Below are 15,886 nucleotides of genomic sequence, written 5' to 3' on the forward strand. Positions count from 1 at the left end.
CTTTAAAGTAAGTTATAAAATAAATGAAACCTGAGAAAGATCTCGAAAATGACTTAAGTTATTGCATACTATAATCAAGTTAGCCTTGAAAGTTGAATATCTTAAATCTGGCACATACGATCTTCATTTAATTTAAATATGTTATTAGGCATATATAACGCTATCAGAAACCATCTAGCGTAAACCGGGAATGTCCTTTAAAGTAAGTTATAAAATAAATGAAACCTGAGAAAGATCTCGAAAATGACTTAAATTATTGCATACTATATTCAACTTAGCTTTGAAAGTTGAATATCTTAGATCTGGCAAATACGATCTTCATTTCATTTAAATATGTTATTAGGCATATATAACGCTATCAGAAACCATCTAGCGTATACCGGGAACGGCCTTTAAAGTAAGTCATAAAAGAAATGAAACCTGAGAAAGATCTCGAAAATGACTTAAGTTATTGCATACTATATTCAACTTGGCTTTGAAAGTTGAATATCTTAGATCTGGCAAATACGATCTTCATTTCATTTAAATATGTTATTAGGCATATATAACGCTATCAGAAACCATCTAGCGTATACCGGGAACGGGTTTTAAAATAAGTCATAAAAGAAATGAAACCTGAGAAAGATCTCGAAAATGACTTAAGTTATTTCATACTATATTCAACTTAGCTTTGAAAGTTGAATATCCCTAATCTGGCAAATACGATCTTCATTTCATTTAAATATGTGATTAGGCATATATAACGCTATCAGAAACCATCTAGCGTATACCGGGAATGTCCTTTAAAGTAAGTTATAAAATAAATGAAACCTGAGAAAGATCTCGAAAATGACTTAAATTATTGCATACTATATTCAACTTAGCTTTGAGAGTTGAATATCTTAGATCTGGCATATACGATCTTCATTTCATTTAAATATGTTATTAGGCATATATAACGCTATCAGAAACCATCTAGCGTATACCGGGAACGTCCTTTAAAGTAAGTTATAAAATAAATGAAACCTGAGAAAGATCTCGAAAATGACTTAAATTATTGCATACTATGTTTAACTTAGCCTCGAAAGTTGAATATCTTAAATCTGGCACATACGATCATCATTTCATTTAAATATGTTATTAGGCGTATATAACGCTATCAGAAACCATCTAGCGTATACCGGGAACGTCCTTTAAAGTAAGTTATAAAATAAATGAAACCTGAGAAAGATCTCGAAAATGACTTAAGTTATTGCATACTATATTCAACTTAGCTTTGAAAGTTGAATATCTTAGATCTGGCAAATACGATCTTCATTTCATTTAAGTATGTTATTAGGCATATATAACGCTATCAGAAACCATCTAGCGTATACCGGGAACGGGTTTTAAAATAAGTCATAAAAGAAATGAAACCTGAGAAAGATCTCGAAAATGACTTAAGTTATTGCATACTATATTCAACTTGGCTTTGAAAGTTGAATATCTTAGATCTGGCAAATACGATCTTCATTTCATTTAAATATGTTATTAGGCATATATAACGCTATCAGAAACCATCTAGCGTATACCGGGAACGGGTTTTAAAATAAGTCATAAAAGAAATGAAACCTGAGAAAGATCTCGAAAATGACTTAAGTTATTTCATACTATATTCAACTTAGCTTTGAAAGTTGAATATCCCTAATCTGGCAAATACGATCTTCATTTCATTTAAATATGTTATTAGGCATATATAACGCTATCAGAAACCATCTAGCGTATACCGGGAATGTCCTTTAAAGTAAGTTATAAAATAAATGAAACCTGAGAAAGATCTCGAAAATGACTTAAATTATTGCATACTATGTTTAACTTAGCCTCGAAAGTTGAATATCTTAAATCTGGCACATACGATCATCATTTCATTTAAATATGTTATTAGGCGTATATAACGCTATCAGAAACCATCTAGCGTATACCGGGAACGGCCTTTAAAGTAAGTTATAAAATAAATGAAACCTGAGAAAGATCTCGAAAATGACTTAAGTTATTGCATACTATAATCAAGTTAGCCTTGAAAGTTGAATATCTTAAATCTGGCACATACGATCTTCATTTAATTTAAATATGTTATTAGGCATATATAACGCTATCAGAAACCATCTAGCGTATACCGGGAATGTCCTTTAAAGTAAGTTATAAAATAAATGAAACCTGAGAAAGATCTCGAAAATGACTTAAATTATTGCATACTATGTTTAACTTAGCCTCGAAAGTTGAATATCTTAAATCTGGCACATACGATCATCATTTCATTTAAATATGTTATTAGGCGTATATAACGCTATCAGAAACCATCTAGCGTATACCGGGAACGGCCTTTAAAGTAAGTTATAAAATAAATGAAACCTGAGAAAGATCTCGAAAATGACTTAAGTTATTGCATACTATAATCAAGTTAGCCTTGAAAGTTGAATATCTTAAATCTGGCACATACGATCTTCATTTAATTTAAATATGTTATTAGGCATATATAACGCTATCAGAAACCATCTAGCGTAAACCGGGAATGTCCTTTAAAGTAAGTTATAAAATAAATGAAACCTGAGAAAGATCTCGAAAATGACTTAAATTATTGCATACTATATTCAACTTAGCTTTGAAAGTTGAATATCTTAGATCTGGCAAATACGATCTTCATTTCATTTAAATATGTTATTAGGCATATATAACGCTATCAGAAACCATCTAGCGTATACCGGGAACGGCCTTTAAAGTAAGTCATAAAAGAAATGAAACCTGAGAAAGATCTCGAAAATGACTTAAGTTATTGCATACTATATTCAACTTGGCTTTGAAAGTTGAATATCTTAGATCTGGCAAATACGATCTTCATTTCATTTAAATATGTTATTAGGCATATATAACGCTATCAGAAACCATCTAGCGTATACCGGGAACGGGTTTTAAAATAAGTCATAAAAGAAATGAAACCTGAGAAAGATCTCGAAAATGACTTAAGTTATTTCATACTATATTCAACTTAGCTTTGAAAGTTGAATATCCCTAATCTGGCAAATACGATCTTCATTTCATTTAAATATGTGATTAGGCATATATAACGCTATCAGAAACCATCTAGCGTATACCGGGAATGTCCTTTAAAGTAAGTTATAAAATAAATGAAACCTGAGAAAGATCTCGAAAATGACTTAAATTATTGCATACTATATTCAACTTAGCTTTGAGAGTTGAATATCTTAGATCTGGCATATACGATCTTCATTTCATTTAAATATGTTATTAGGCATATATAACGCTATCAGAAACCATCTAGCGTATACCGGGAACGTCCTTTAAAGTAAGTTATAAAATAAATGAAACCTGAGAAAGATCTCGAAAATGACTTAAATTATTGCATACTATGTTTAACTTAGCCTCGAAAGTTGAATATCTTAAATCTGGCACATACGATCATCATTTCATTTAAATATGTTATTAGGCGTATATAACGCTATCAGAAACCATCTAGCGTATACCGGGAACGTCCTTTAAAGTAAGTTATAAAATAAATGAAACCTGAGAAAGATCTCGAAAATGACTTAAATTATTGCATACTATGTTTAACTTAGCCTCGAAAGTTGAATATCTTAAATCTGGCACATACGATCATCATTTCATTTAAATATGTTATTAGGCGTATATAACGCTATCAGAAACCATCTAGCGTATACCGGGAACGGCCTTTAAAGTAAGTTATAAAATAAATGAAACCTGAGAAAGATCTCGAAAATGACTTAAATTATTGCATACTATGTTTAACTTAGCCTCGAAAGTTGAATATCTTAAATCTGGCACATACGATCATCATTTCATTTAAATATGTTATTAGGCGTATATAACGCTATCAGAAACCATCTAGCGTATACCGGGAACGGCCTTTAAAGTAAGTTATAAAATAAATGAAACCTGAGAAAGATCTCGAAAATGACTTAAGTTATTGCATACTATATTCAACTTAGCTTTGAAAGTTGAATATCTTAGATCTGGCAAATACGATCTTCATTTCATTTAAATATGTTATTAGGCATATATAACGCTATCAGAAACCATCTAGCGTATACCGGGAACGGGTTTTAAAATAAGTCATAAAAGAAATGAAACCTGAGAAAGATCTCGAAAATGACTTAAGTTATTGCATACTATATTCAACTTGGCTTTGAAAGTTGAATATCTTAGATCTGGCAAATACGATCTTCATTTAATTAAATATGTTATTAGGCATATATAACGCTATCAGAAACCATCTAGCGTATACCGGGAACGGGTTTTAAAATAAGTCATAAAAGAAATGAAACCTGAGAAAGATCTCGAAAATGACTTAAGTTATTTCATACTATATTCAACTTAGCTTTGAAAGTTGAATATCCCTAATCTGGCAAATACGATCTTCATTTCATTTAAATATGTTATTAGGCATATATAACGCTATCAGAAACCATCTAGCGTATACCGGGAATGTCCTTTAAAGTAAGTTAAAAAATAAATGAAACCTGAGAAAGATCTCGAAAATGACTTAAATTATTGCATACTATATTCAACTTAGCTTTGAAAGTTGAATATCTTAGATCTGGCATATACGATCTTCATTTCATTTAAATATGTTATTAGGCATATATAACGCTATCAGAAACCATCTAGCGTATACCGGGAACGTCCTTTAAAGTAAGTTATAAAATAAATGAAACCTGAGAAAGATCTCGAAAATGACTTAAATTATTGCATACTATGTTTAACTTAGCCTCGAAAGTTGAATATCTTAAATCTGGCACATACGATCATCATTTCATTTAAATATGTTATTAGGCGTATATAACGCTATCAGAAACCATCTAGCGTATACCGGGAACGGCCTTTAAAGTAAGTTATAAAATAAATGAAACCTGAGAAAGATCTCGAAAATGACTTAAGTTATTGCATACTATATTCAACTTAGCTTTGAAAGTTGAATATCTTAGATCTGGCATATACGATCTTCATTTCATTTAAATATGTTATTAGGCATATATAACGCTATCAGAAACCATCTAGCGTATACCGGGAACGTCCTTTAAAGTAAGTTATAAAATAAATGAAACCTGAGAAAGATCTCGAAAATGACTTAAATTATTGCATACTATGTTTAACTTAGCCTCGAAAGTTGAATATCTTAAATCTGGCACATACGATCATCATTTCATTTAAATATGTTATTAGGCGTATATAACGCTATCAGAAACCATCTAGCGTATACCGGGAACGGCCTTTAAAGTAAGTTATAAAATAAATGAAACCTGAGAAAGATCTCGAAAATGACTTAAGTTATTGCATACTATATTCAACTTAGCTTTGAAAGTTGAATATCTTAGATCTGGCAAATACGATCTTCATTTCATTTAAATATGTTATTAGGCATATATAACGCTATCAGAAACCATCTAGCGTATACCGGGAACGGGTTTTAAAATAAGTCATAAAAGAAATGAAACCTGAGAAAGATCTCGAAAATTACTTAAGTTATTGCATACTATGTTTAACTTAGCCTCGAAAGTTGAATATCTTAAATCTGGCACATTCGATCTTCATTTCATTTAAATATGTTATTAGGCATATATAACGCTATCAGAAACCATCTAGAGTATACCGGGAACGGCCTTTAAAGTAAGTTATAAAATAAATGAAACCTGAGAAAGATCTCGAAAATGACTTAAGTTATTGCATACTATATTCAACTTAGCTTTGAAAGTTGAATATCTTAGATCTGGCATATACGATCTTCATTTCATTTAAATATGTTATTAGGCATATATAACGCTATCAGAAACCATCTAGCGTATACCGGGAACGTCCTTTAAAGTAAGTTATAAAATAAATGAAACCTGAGAAAGATCTCGAAAATGACTTAAATTATTGCATACTATGTTTAACTTAGCCTCGAAAGTTGAATATCTTAAATCTGGCACATACGATCATCATTTCATTTAAATATGTTATTAGGCGTATATAACGCTATCAGAAACCATCTAGCGTATACCGGGAACGGCCTTTAAAGTAAGTTATAAAATAAATGAAACCTGAGAAAGATCTCGAAAATGACTTAAGTTATTGCATACTATATTCAACTTAGCTTTGAAAGTTGAATATCTTAGATCTGGCAAATACGATCTTCATTTCATTTAAATATGTTATTAGGCATATATAACGCTATCAGAAACCATCTAGCGTATACCGGGAACGGGTTTTAAAATAAGTCATAAAAGAAATGAAACCTGAGAAAGATCTCGAAAATGACTTAAGTTATTTCATACTATATTCAACTTAGCTTTGAAAGTTGAATATCCCTAATCTGGCAAATACGATCTTCATTTCATTTAAATATGTTATTAGGCATATATAACGCTATCAGAAACCATCTAGCGTATACCGGGAACGGCCTTTAAAGTAAGTCATAAAAGAAATGAAACCTGAGAAAGATCTCGAAAATTACTTAAGTTATTGCATACTATGTTTAACTTAGCCTCGAAAGTTGAATATCTTAAATCTGGCACATTCGATCTTCATTTCATTTAAATATGTTATTAGGCATATATAACGCTATCAGAAACCATCTAGAGTATACCGGGAACGGCCTTTAAAGTAAGTTATAAAATAAATGAAACCTGAGAAAGATCTCGAAAATGACTTAAGTTATTGCATACTATATTCAACTTAGCTTTGAAAGTTGAATATCTTAGATCTGGCAAATACGATCTTCATTTCATTTAAATATGTTATTAGGCATACATAACGCTATCAGAAACCATCTAGCGTATACCGGGAACGGCCTTTAAAGTAAGTCATAAAAGAAATGAAACCTGAGAAAGATCTCGAAAATGACTTAAGTTATTGCATACTATATTCAACTTGGCTTTGAAAGTTGAATATCTTAGATCTGGCAAATACGATCTTCATTTCATTTAAATATGTTATTAGGCATATATAACGCTATCAGAAACCATCTAGCGTATACCGGGAACGGGTTTTAAAATAAGTCATAAAAGAAATGAAACCTGAGAAAGATCTCGAAAATGACTTAAGTTATTTCATACTATATTCAACTTAGCTTTGAAAGTTGAATATCCCTAATCTGGCAAATACGATCTTCATTTCATTTAAATATGTTATTAGGCATATATAACGCTATCAGAAACCATCTAGCGTATACCGGGAATGTCCTTTAAAGTAAGTTATAAAATAAATGAAACCTGAGAAAGATCTCGAAAATGACTTAAATTATTGCATACTATATTCAACTTAGCTTTGAAAGTTGAATATCTTAGATCTGGCATATACGATCTTCATTTCATTTAAATATGTTATTAGGCATATATAACGCTATCAGAAACCATCTAGCGTATACCGGGAACGTCCTTTAAAGTAAGTTATAAAATAAATGAAACCTGAGAAAGATCTCGAAAATGACTTAAATTATTGCATACTATGTTTAACTTAGCCTCGAAAGTTGAATATCTTAAATCTGGCACATACGATCATCATTTCATTTAAATATGTTATTAGGCGTATATAACGCTATCAGAAACCATCTAGCGTATACCGGGAACGGCCTTTAAAGTAAGTTATAAAATAAATGAAACCTGAGAAAGATCTCGAAAATGACTTAAGTTATTGCATACTATATTCAACTTAGCTTTGAAAGTTGAATATCTTAGATCTGGCAAATACGATCTTCATTTCATTTAAATATGTTATTAGGCATATATAACGCTATCAGAAACCATCTAGCGTATACCGGGAACGGGTTTTAAAATAAGTCATAAAAGAAATGAAACCTGAGAAAGATCTCGAAAATGACTTAAGTTATTTCATACTATATTCAACTTAGCTTTGAAAGTTGAATATCCCTAATCTGGCAAATACGATCTTCATTTCATTTAAATATGTTATTAGGCATATATAACGCTATCAGAAACCATCTAGCGTATACCGGGAACGGCCTTTAAAGTAAGTCATAAAAGAAATGAAACCTGAGAAAGATCTCGAAAATTACTTAAGTTATTGCATACTATGTTTAACTTAGCCTCGAAAGTTGAATATCTTAAATCTGGCACATTCGATCTTCATTTCATTTAAATATGTTATTAGGCATATATAACGCTATCAGAAACCATCTAGCGTATACCGGGAACGGCCTTTAAAGTAAGTTATAAAATAAATGAAACCTGAGAAAGATCTCGAAAATGACTTAAGTTATTGCATACTATATTCAACTTAGCTTTGAAAGTTGAATATCTTAGATCTGGCAAATACGATCTTCATTTCATTTAAATATGTTATTAGGCATATATAACGCTATCAGAAACCATCTAGCGTATACCGGGAACGGCCTTTAAAGTAAGTCATAAAAGAAATGAAACCTGAGAAAGATCTCGAAAATGACTTAAGTTATTGCATACTATATTCAACTTGGCTTTGAAAGTTGAATATCTTAGATCTGGCAAATACGATCTTCATTTCATTTAAATATGTTATTAGGCATATATAACGCTATCAGAAACCATCTAGCGTATACCGGGAACGGGTTTTAAAATAAGTCATAAAAGAAATGAAACCTGAGAAAGATCTCGAAAATGACTTAAGTTATTTCATACTATATTCAACTTAGCTTTGAAAGTTGAATATCCCTAATCTGGCAAATACGATCTTCATTTCATTTAAATATGTTATTAGGCATATATAACGCTATCAGAAACCATCTAGCGTATACCGGGAATGTCCTTTAAAGTAAGTTATAAAATAAATGAAACCTGAGAAAGATCTCGAAAATGACTTAAATTATTGCATACTATATTCAACTTAGCTTTGAAAGTTGAATATCTTAGATCTGGCATATACGATCTTCATTTCATTTAAATATGTTATTAGGCATATATAACGCTATCAGAAACCATCTAGCGTATACCGGGAACGTCCTTTAAAGTAAGTTATAAAATAAATGAAACCTGAGAAAGATCTCGAAAATGACTTAAGTTATTGCATACTATATTCAACTTAGCTTTGAAAGTTGAATATCTTAGATCTGGCATATACGATCTTCATTTCATTTAAATATGTTATTAGGCATATATAACGCTATCAGAAACCATCTAGCGTATACCGGGAACGTCCTTTAAAGTAAGTTATAAAATAAATGAAACCTGAGAAAGATCTCGAAAATGACTTAAATTATTGCATACTATGTTTAACTTAGCCTCGAAAGTTGAATATCTTAAATCTGGCACATACGATCATCATTTCATTTAAATATGTTATTAGGCGTATATAACGCTATCAGAAACCATCTAGCGTATACCGGGAACGGCCTTTAAAGTAAGTTATAAAATAAATGAAACCTGAGAAAGATCTCGAAAATGACTTAAGTTATTGCATATTATATTCAACTTGGCTTTGAAAGTTGAATATCTTAGATCTGGCAAATACGATCTTCATTTCATTTAAATATGTTATTAGGCATATATAACGCTATCAGAAACCATCTAGCGTATACCGGGAACGGGTTTTAAAATAAGTCATAAAAGAAATGAAACCTGAGAAAGATCTCGAAAATGACTTAAGTTATTTCATACTATATTCAACTTAGCTTTGAAAGTTGAATATCCCTAATCTGGCAAATACGATCTTCATTTCATTTAAATATGTTATTAGGCATATATAACGCTATCAGAAACCATCTAGCGTATACCGGGAATGTCCTTTAAAGTAAGTTATAAAATAAATGAAACCTGAGAAAGATCTCGAAAATGACTTAAATTATTGCATACTATATTCAACTTAGCTTTGAAAGTTGAATATCTTAGATCTGGCATATACGATCTTCATTTCATTTAAATATGTTATTAGGCATATATAACGCTATCAGAAACCATCTAGCGTATACCGGGAACGTCCTTTAAAGTAAGTTATAAAATAAATGAAACCTGAGAAAGATCTCGAAAATGACTTAAGTTATTGCATACTATATTCAACTTAGCTTTGAAAGTTGAATATCTTAGATCTGGCATATACGATCTTCATTTCATTTAAATATGTTATTAGGCATATATAACGCTATCAGAAACCATCTAGCGTATACCGGGAACGTCCTTTAAAGTAAGTTATAAAATAAATGAAACCTGAGAAAGATCTCGAAAATGACTTAAATTATTGCATACTATGTTTAACTTAGCCTCGAAAGTTGAATATCTTAAATCTGGCACATACGATCATCATTTCATTTAAATATGTTATTAGGCGTATATAACGCTATCAGAAACCATCTAGCGTATACCGGGAACGGCCTTTAAAGTAAGTTATAAAATAAATGAAACCTGAGAAAGATCTCGAAAATGACTTAAGTTATTGCATACTATATTCAACTTAGCTTTGAAAGTTGAATATCTTAGATCTGGCAAATACGATCTTCATTTCATTTAAATATATTATTAGGCATATATAACGCTATCAGAAACCATCTAGCGTATACCGGGAACGGCCTTTAAAGTAAGTCATAAAAGAAATGAAACCTGAGAAAGATCTCGAAAATTACTTAAGTTATTGCATACTATGTTTAACTTAGCCTCGAAAGTTGAATATCTTAAATCTGGCACATTCGATCTTCATTTCATTTAAATATGTTATTAGGCATATATAACGCTATCAGAAACCATCTAGCGTATACCGGGAACGGCCTTTAAAGTAAGTTATAAAATAAATGAAACCTGAGAAAGATCTCGAAAATGACTTAAGTTATTGCATACTATATTCAACTTAGCTTTGAAAGTTGAATATCTTAGATCTGGCAAATACGATCTTCATTTCATTTAAATATGTTATTAGGCATATATAACGCTATCAGAAACCATCTAGCGTATACCGGGAACGGCCTTTAAAGTAAGTCATAAAAGAAATGAAACCTGAGAAAGATCTCGAAAATGACTTAAGTTATTTCATACTATATTCAACTTAGCTTTGAAAGTTGAATATCCCTAATCTGGCAAATACGATCTTCATTTCATTTAAATATGTTATTAGGCATATATAACGCTATCAGAAACCATCTAGCGTATACCGGGAATGTCCTTTAAAGTAAGTTATAAAATAAATGAAACCTGAGAAAGATCTCGAAAATGACTTAAATTATTGCATACTATATTCAACTTAGCTTTGAAAGTTGAATATCTTAGATCTGGCATATACGATCTTCATTTCATTTAAATATGTTATTAGGCATATATAACGCTATCAGAAACCATCTAGCGTATACCGGGAACGTCCTTTAAAGTAAGTTATAAAATAAATGAAACCTGAGAAAGATCTCGAAAATGACTTAAATTATTGCATACTATGTTTAACTTAGCCTCGAAAGTTGAATATCTTAAATCTGGCACATACGATCATCATTTCATTTAAATATGTTATTAGGCGTATATAACGCTATCAGAAACCATCTAGCGTATACCGGGAACGGCCTTTAAAGTAAGTTATAAAATAAATGAAACCTGAGAAAGATCTCGAAAATGACTTAAGTTATTGCATACTATATTCAACTTAGCTTTGAAAGTTGAATATCTTAGATCTGGCATATACGATCTTCATTTCATTTAAATATGTTATTAGGCATATATAACGCTATCAGAAACCATCTAGCGTATACCGGGAACGTCCTTTAAAGTAAGTTATAAAATAAATGAAACCTGAGAAAGATCTCGAAAATGACTTAAGTTATTGCATACTATATTCAACTTAGCTTTGAAAGTTGAATATCTTAGATCTGGCATATACGATCTTCATTTCATTTAAATATGTTATTAGGCATATATAACGCTATCAGAAACCATCTAGCGTATACCGGGAACGGCCTTTAAAGTAAGTCATAAAAGAAATGAAACCTGAGAAAGATCTCGAAAATTACTTAAGTTATTGCATACTATGTTTAACTTAGCCTCGAAAGTTGAATATCTTAAATCTGGCACATTCGATCTTCATTTCATTTAAATATGTTATTAGGCATATATAACGCTATCAGAAACCATCTAGCGTATACCGGGAACGGCCTTTAAAGTAAGTTATAAAATAAATGAAACCTGAGAAAGATCTCGAAAATGACTTAAGTTATTGCATACTATATTCAACTTAGCTTTGAAAGTTGAATATCTTAGATCTGGCAAATACGATCTTCATTTCATTTAAATATGTTATTAGGCATATATTACGCTATCAGAAACCATCTAGCGTATACCGGGAACGGCCTTTAAAGTAAGTCATAAAAGAAATGAAACCTGAGAAAGATCTCGAAAATGACTTAAGTTATTGCATACTATATTCAACTTGGCTTTGAAAGTTGAATATCTTAGATCTGGCAAATACGATCTTCATTTCATTTAAATATGTTATTAGGCATATATAACGCTATCATAAACCATCTAGCGTATACCGGGAACGGGTTTTAAAATAAGTCATAAAAGAAATGAAACCTGAGAAAGATCTCGAAAATGACTTAAGTTATTTCATACTATATTCAACTTAGCTTTGAAAGTTGAATATCTTAGATCTGGCAAATACGATCTTCATTTCATTTAAATATGTTATTAGGCATATATTACGCTATCAGAAACCATCTAGCGTATACCGGGAACGGCCTTTAAAGTAAGTCATAAAAGAAATGAAACCTGAGAAAGATCTCGAAAATGACTTAAGTTATTGCATACTATATTCAACTTGGCTTTGAAAGTTGAATATCTTAGATCTGGCAAATACGATCTTCATTTCATTTAAATATGTTATTAGGCATATATAACGCTATCATAAACCATCTAGCGTATACCGGGAACGGGTTTTAAAATAAGTCATAAAAGAAATGAAACCTGAGAAAGATCTCGAAAATGACTTAAGTTATTTCATACTATATTCAACTTAGCTTTGAAAGTTGAATATCCCTAATCTGGCAAATACGATCTTCATTTCATTTAAATATGTTATTAGGCATATATAACGCTATCAGAAACCATCTAGCGTATACCGGGAATGTCCTTTAAAGTAAGTTATAAAATAAATGAAACCTGAGAAAGATCTCGAAAATGACTTAAATTATTGCATACTATATTCAACTTAGCTTTGAAAGTTGAATATCTTAGATCTGGCATATACGATCTTCATTTCATTTAAATATGTTATTAGGCATATATAACGCTATCAGAAACCATCTAGCGTATACCGGGAACGTCCTTTAAAGTAAGTTATAAAATAAATGAAACCTGAGAAAGATCTCGAAAATGACTTAAATTATTGCATACTATGTTTAACTTAGCCTCGAAAGTTGAATATCTTAAATCTGGCACATTCGATCTTCATTTCATTTAAATATGTTATTAGGCATATATAACGCTATCAGAAACCATCTAGCGTATACCAGGAACGGCCTTTAAAGTAAGTTATAAAATAAATGAAACCTGAGAAAGATCTCGAAAATGACTTAAGTTATTGCATACTATATTCAACTTAGCTTTGAAAGTTGAATATCTTAGATCTGGCAAATACGATCTTCATTTCATTTAAATATGTTATTAGGCATATATTACGCTATCAGAAACCATCTAGCGTATACCGGGAACGGCCTTTAAAGTAAGTCATAAAAGAAATGAAACCTGAGAAAGATCTCGAAAATGACTTTAGTTATTGCATACTATATTCAACTTGGCTTTGAAAGTTGAATATCTTAGATCTGGCAAATACGATCTTCATTTCATTTAAATATGTTATTAGGCATATATAACGCTATCATAAACCATCTAGCGTATACCGGGAACGGGTTTTAAAATAAGTCATAAAAGAAATGAAACCTGAGAAAGATCTCGAAAATGACTTAAGTTATTTCATACTATATTCAACTTAGCTTTGAAAGTTGAATATCCCTAATCTGGCAAATACGATCTTCATTTCATTTAAATATGTTATTAGGCATATATAACGCTATCAGAAACCATCTAGCGTATACCGGGAATGTCCTTTAAAGTAAGTTATAAAATAAATGAAACCTGAGAAAGATCTCGAAAATGACTTAAATTATTGCATACTATATTCAACTTAGCTTTGAAAGTTGAATATCTTAGATCTGGCATATACGATCTTCATTTCATTTAAATATGTTATTAGGCATATATAACGCTATCAGAAACCATCTAGCGTATACCGGGAACGTCCTTTAAAGTAAGTTATAAAATAAATGAAACCTGAGAAAGATCTCGAAAATGACTTAAATTATTGCATACTATGTTTAACTTAGCCTCGAAAGTTGAATATCTTAAATCTGGCACATACGATCATCATTTCATTTAAATATGTTATTAGGCGTATATAACGCTATCAGAAACCATCTAGCGTATACCGGGAACGGCCTTTAAAGTAAGTTATAAAATAAATGAAACCTGAGAAAGATCTCGAAAATGACTTAAGTTATTTCATACTATATTCAACTTAGCTTTGAAAGTTGAATATCCCTAATCTGGCAAATACGATCTTCATTTCATTTAAATATGTTATTAGGCATATATAACGCTATCAGAAACCATCTAGCGTATACCGGTAATGTCCTTTAAAGTAAGTTATAAAATAAATGAAACCTGAGAAAGATCTCGAAAATGACTTAAATTATTGCATACTATATTCAACTTAGCTTTGAAAGTTGAATATCTTAGATCTGGCATATACGATCTTCATTTCATTTAAATATGTTATTAGGCATATATAACGCTATCAGAAACCATCTAGCGTATACCGGGAACGGCCTTTAAAGTAAGTTATAAAATAAATGAAACCTGAGAAAGATCTCGAAAATGACTTAAGTTATTGCATACTATATTCAACTTAGCTTTGAAAGTTGAATATCTTAGATCTGGCAAATACGATCTTCATTTCATTTAAATATGTTATTAGGCATATATTACGCTATCAGAAACCATCTAGCGTATACCGGGAACGGCCTTTAAAGTAAGTCATAAAAGAAATGAAACCTGAGAAAGATCTCGAAAATGACTTAAGTTATTGCATACTATATTCAACTTGGCTTTGAAAGTTGAATATCTTAGATCTGGCAAATACGATCTTCATTTCATTTAAATATGTTATTAGGCATATATAACGCTATCATAAACCATCTAGCGTATACCGGGAACGGGTTTTAAAATAAGTCATAAAAGAAATGAAACCTGAGAAAGATCTCGAAAATGACTTAAGTTATTTCATACTATATTCAACTTAGCTTTGAAAGTTGAATATCCCTAATCTGGCAAATACGATCTTCATTTCATTTAAATATGTTATTAGGCATATATAACGCTATCAGAAACCATCTAGCGTATACCGGGAATGTCCTTTAAAGTAAGTTATAAAATAAATGAAACCTGAGAAAGATCTCGAAAATGACTTAAATTATTGCATACTATATTCAACTTAGCTTTGAAAGTTGAATATCTTAGATCTGGCATATACGATCTTCATTTCATTTAAATATGTTATTAGGCATATATAACGCTATCAGAAACCATCTAGCGTATACCGGGAACGTCCTTTAAAGTAAGTTATAAAATAAATGAAACCTGAGAAAGATCTCGAAAATGACTTAAATTATTGCATACTATGTTTAACTTAGCCTCGAAAGTTGAATATCTTAAATCTGGCACATACGATCATCATTTCATTTAAATATGTTATTAGGCGTATATAACGCTATCAGAAACCATCTAGCGTATACCGGGAACGGCCTTTAAAGTAAGTTATAAAATAAATGAAACCTGAGAAAGATCTCGAAAATTACTTAAGTTATTGCATACTATAATCAAGTTAGCCTTGAAAG

This window comes from Phalangium opilio, unplaced genomic scaffold (assembly GCF_054372755.1).
Source record: "Phalangium opilio isolate 3A_F unplaced genomic scaffold, DU_Popi_V2 ptg000101l_1, whole genome shotgun sequence".
NCBI lineage: Eukaryota > Metazoa > Arthropoda > Arachnida > Opiliones > Phalangiidae > Phalangium > Phalangium opilio.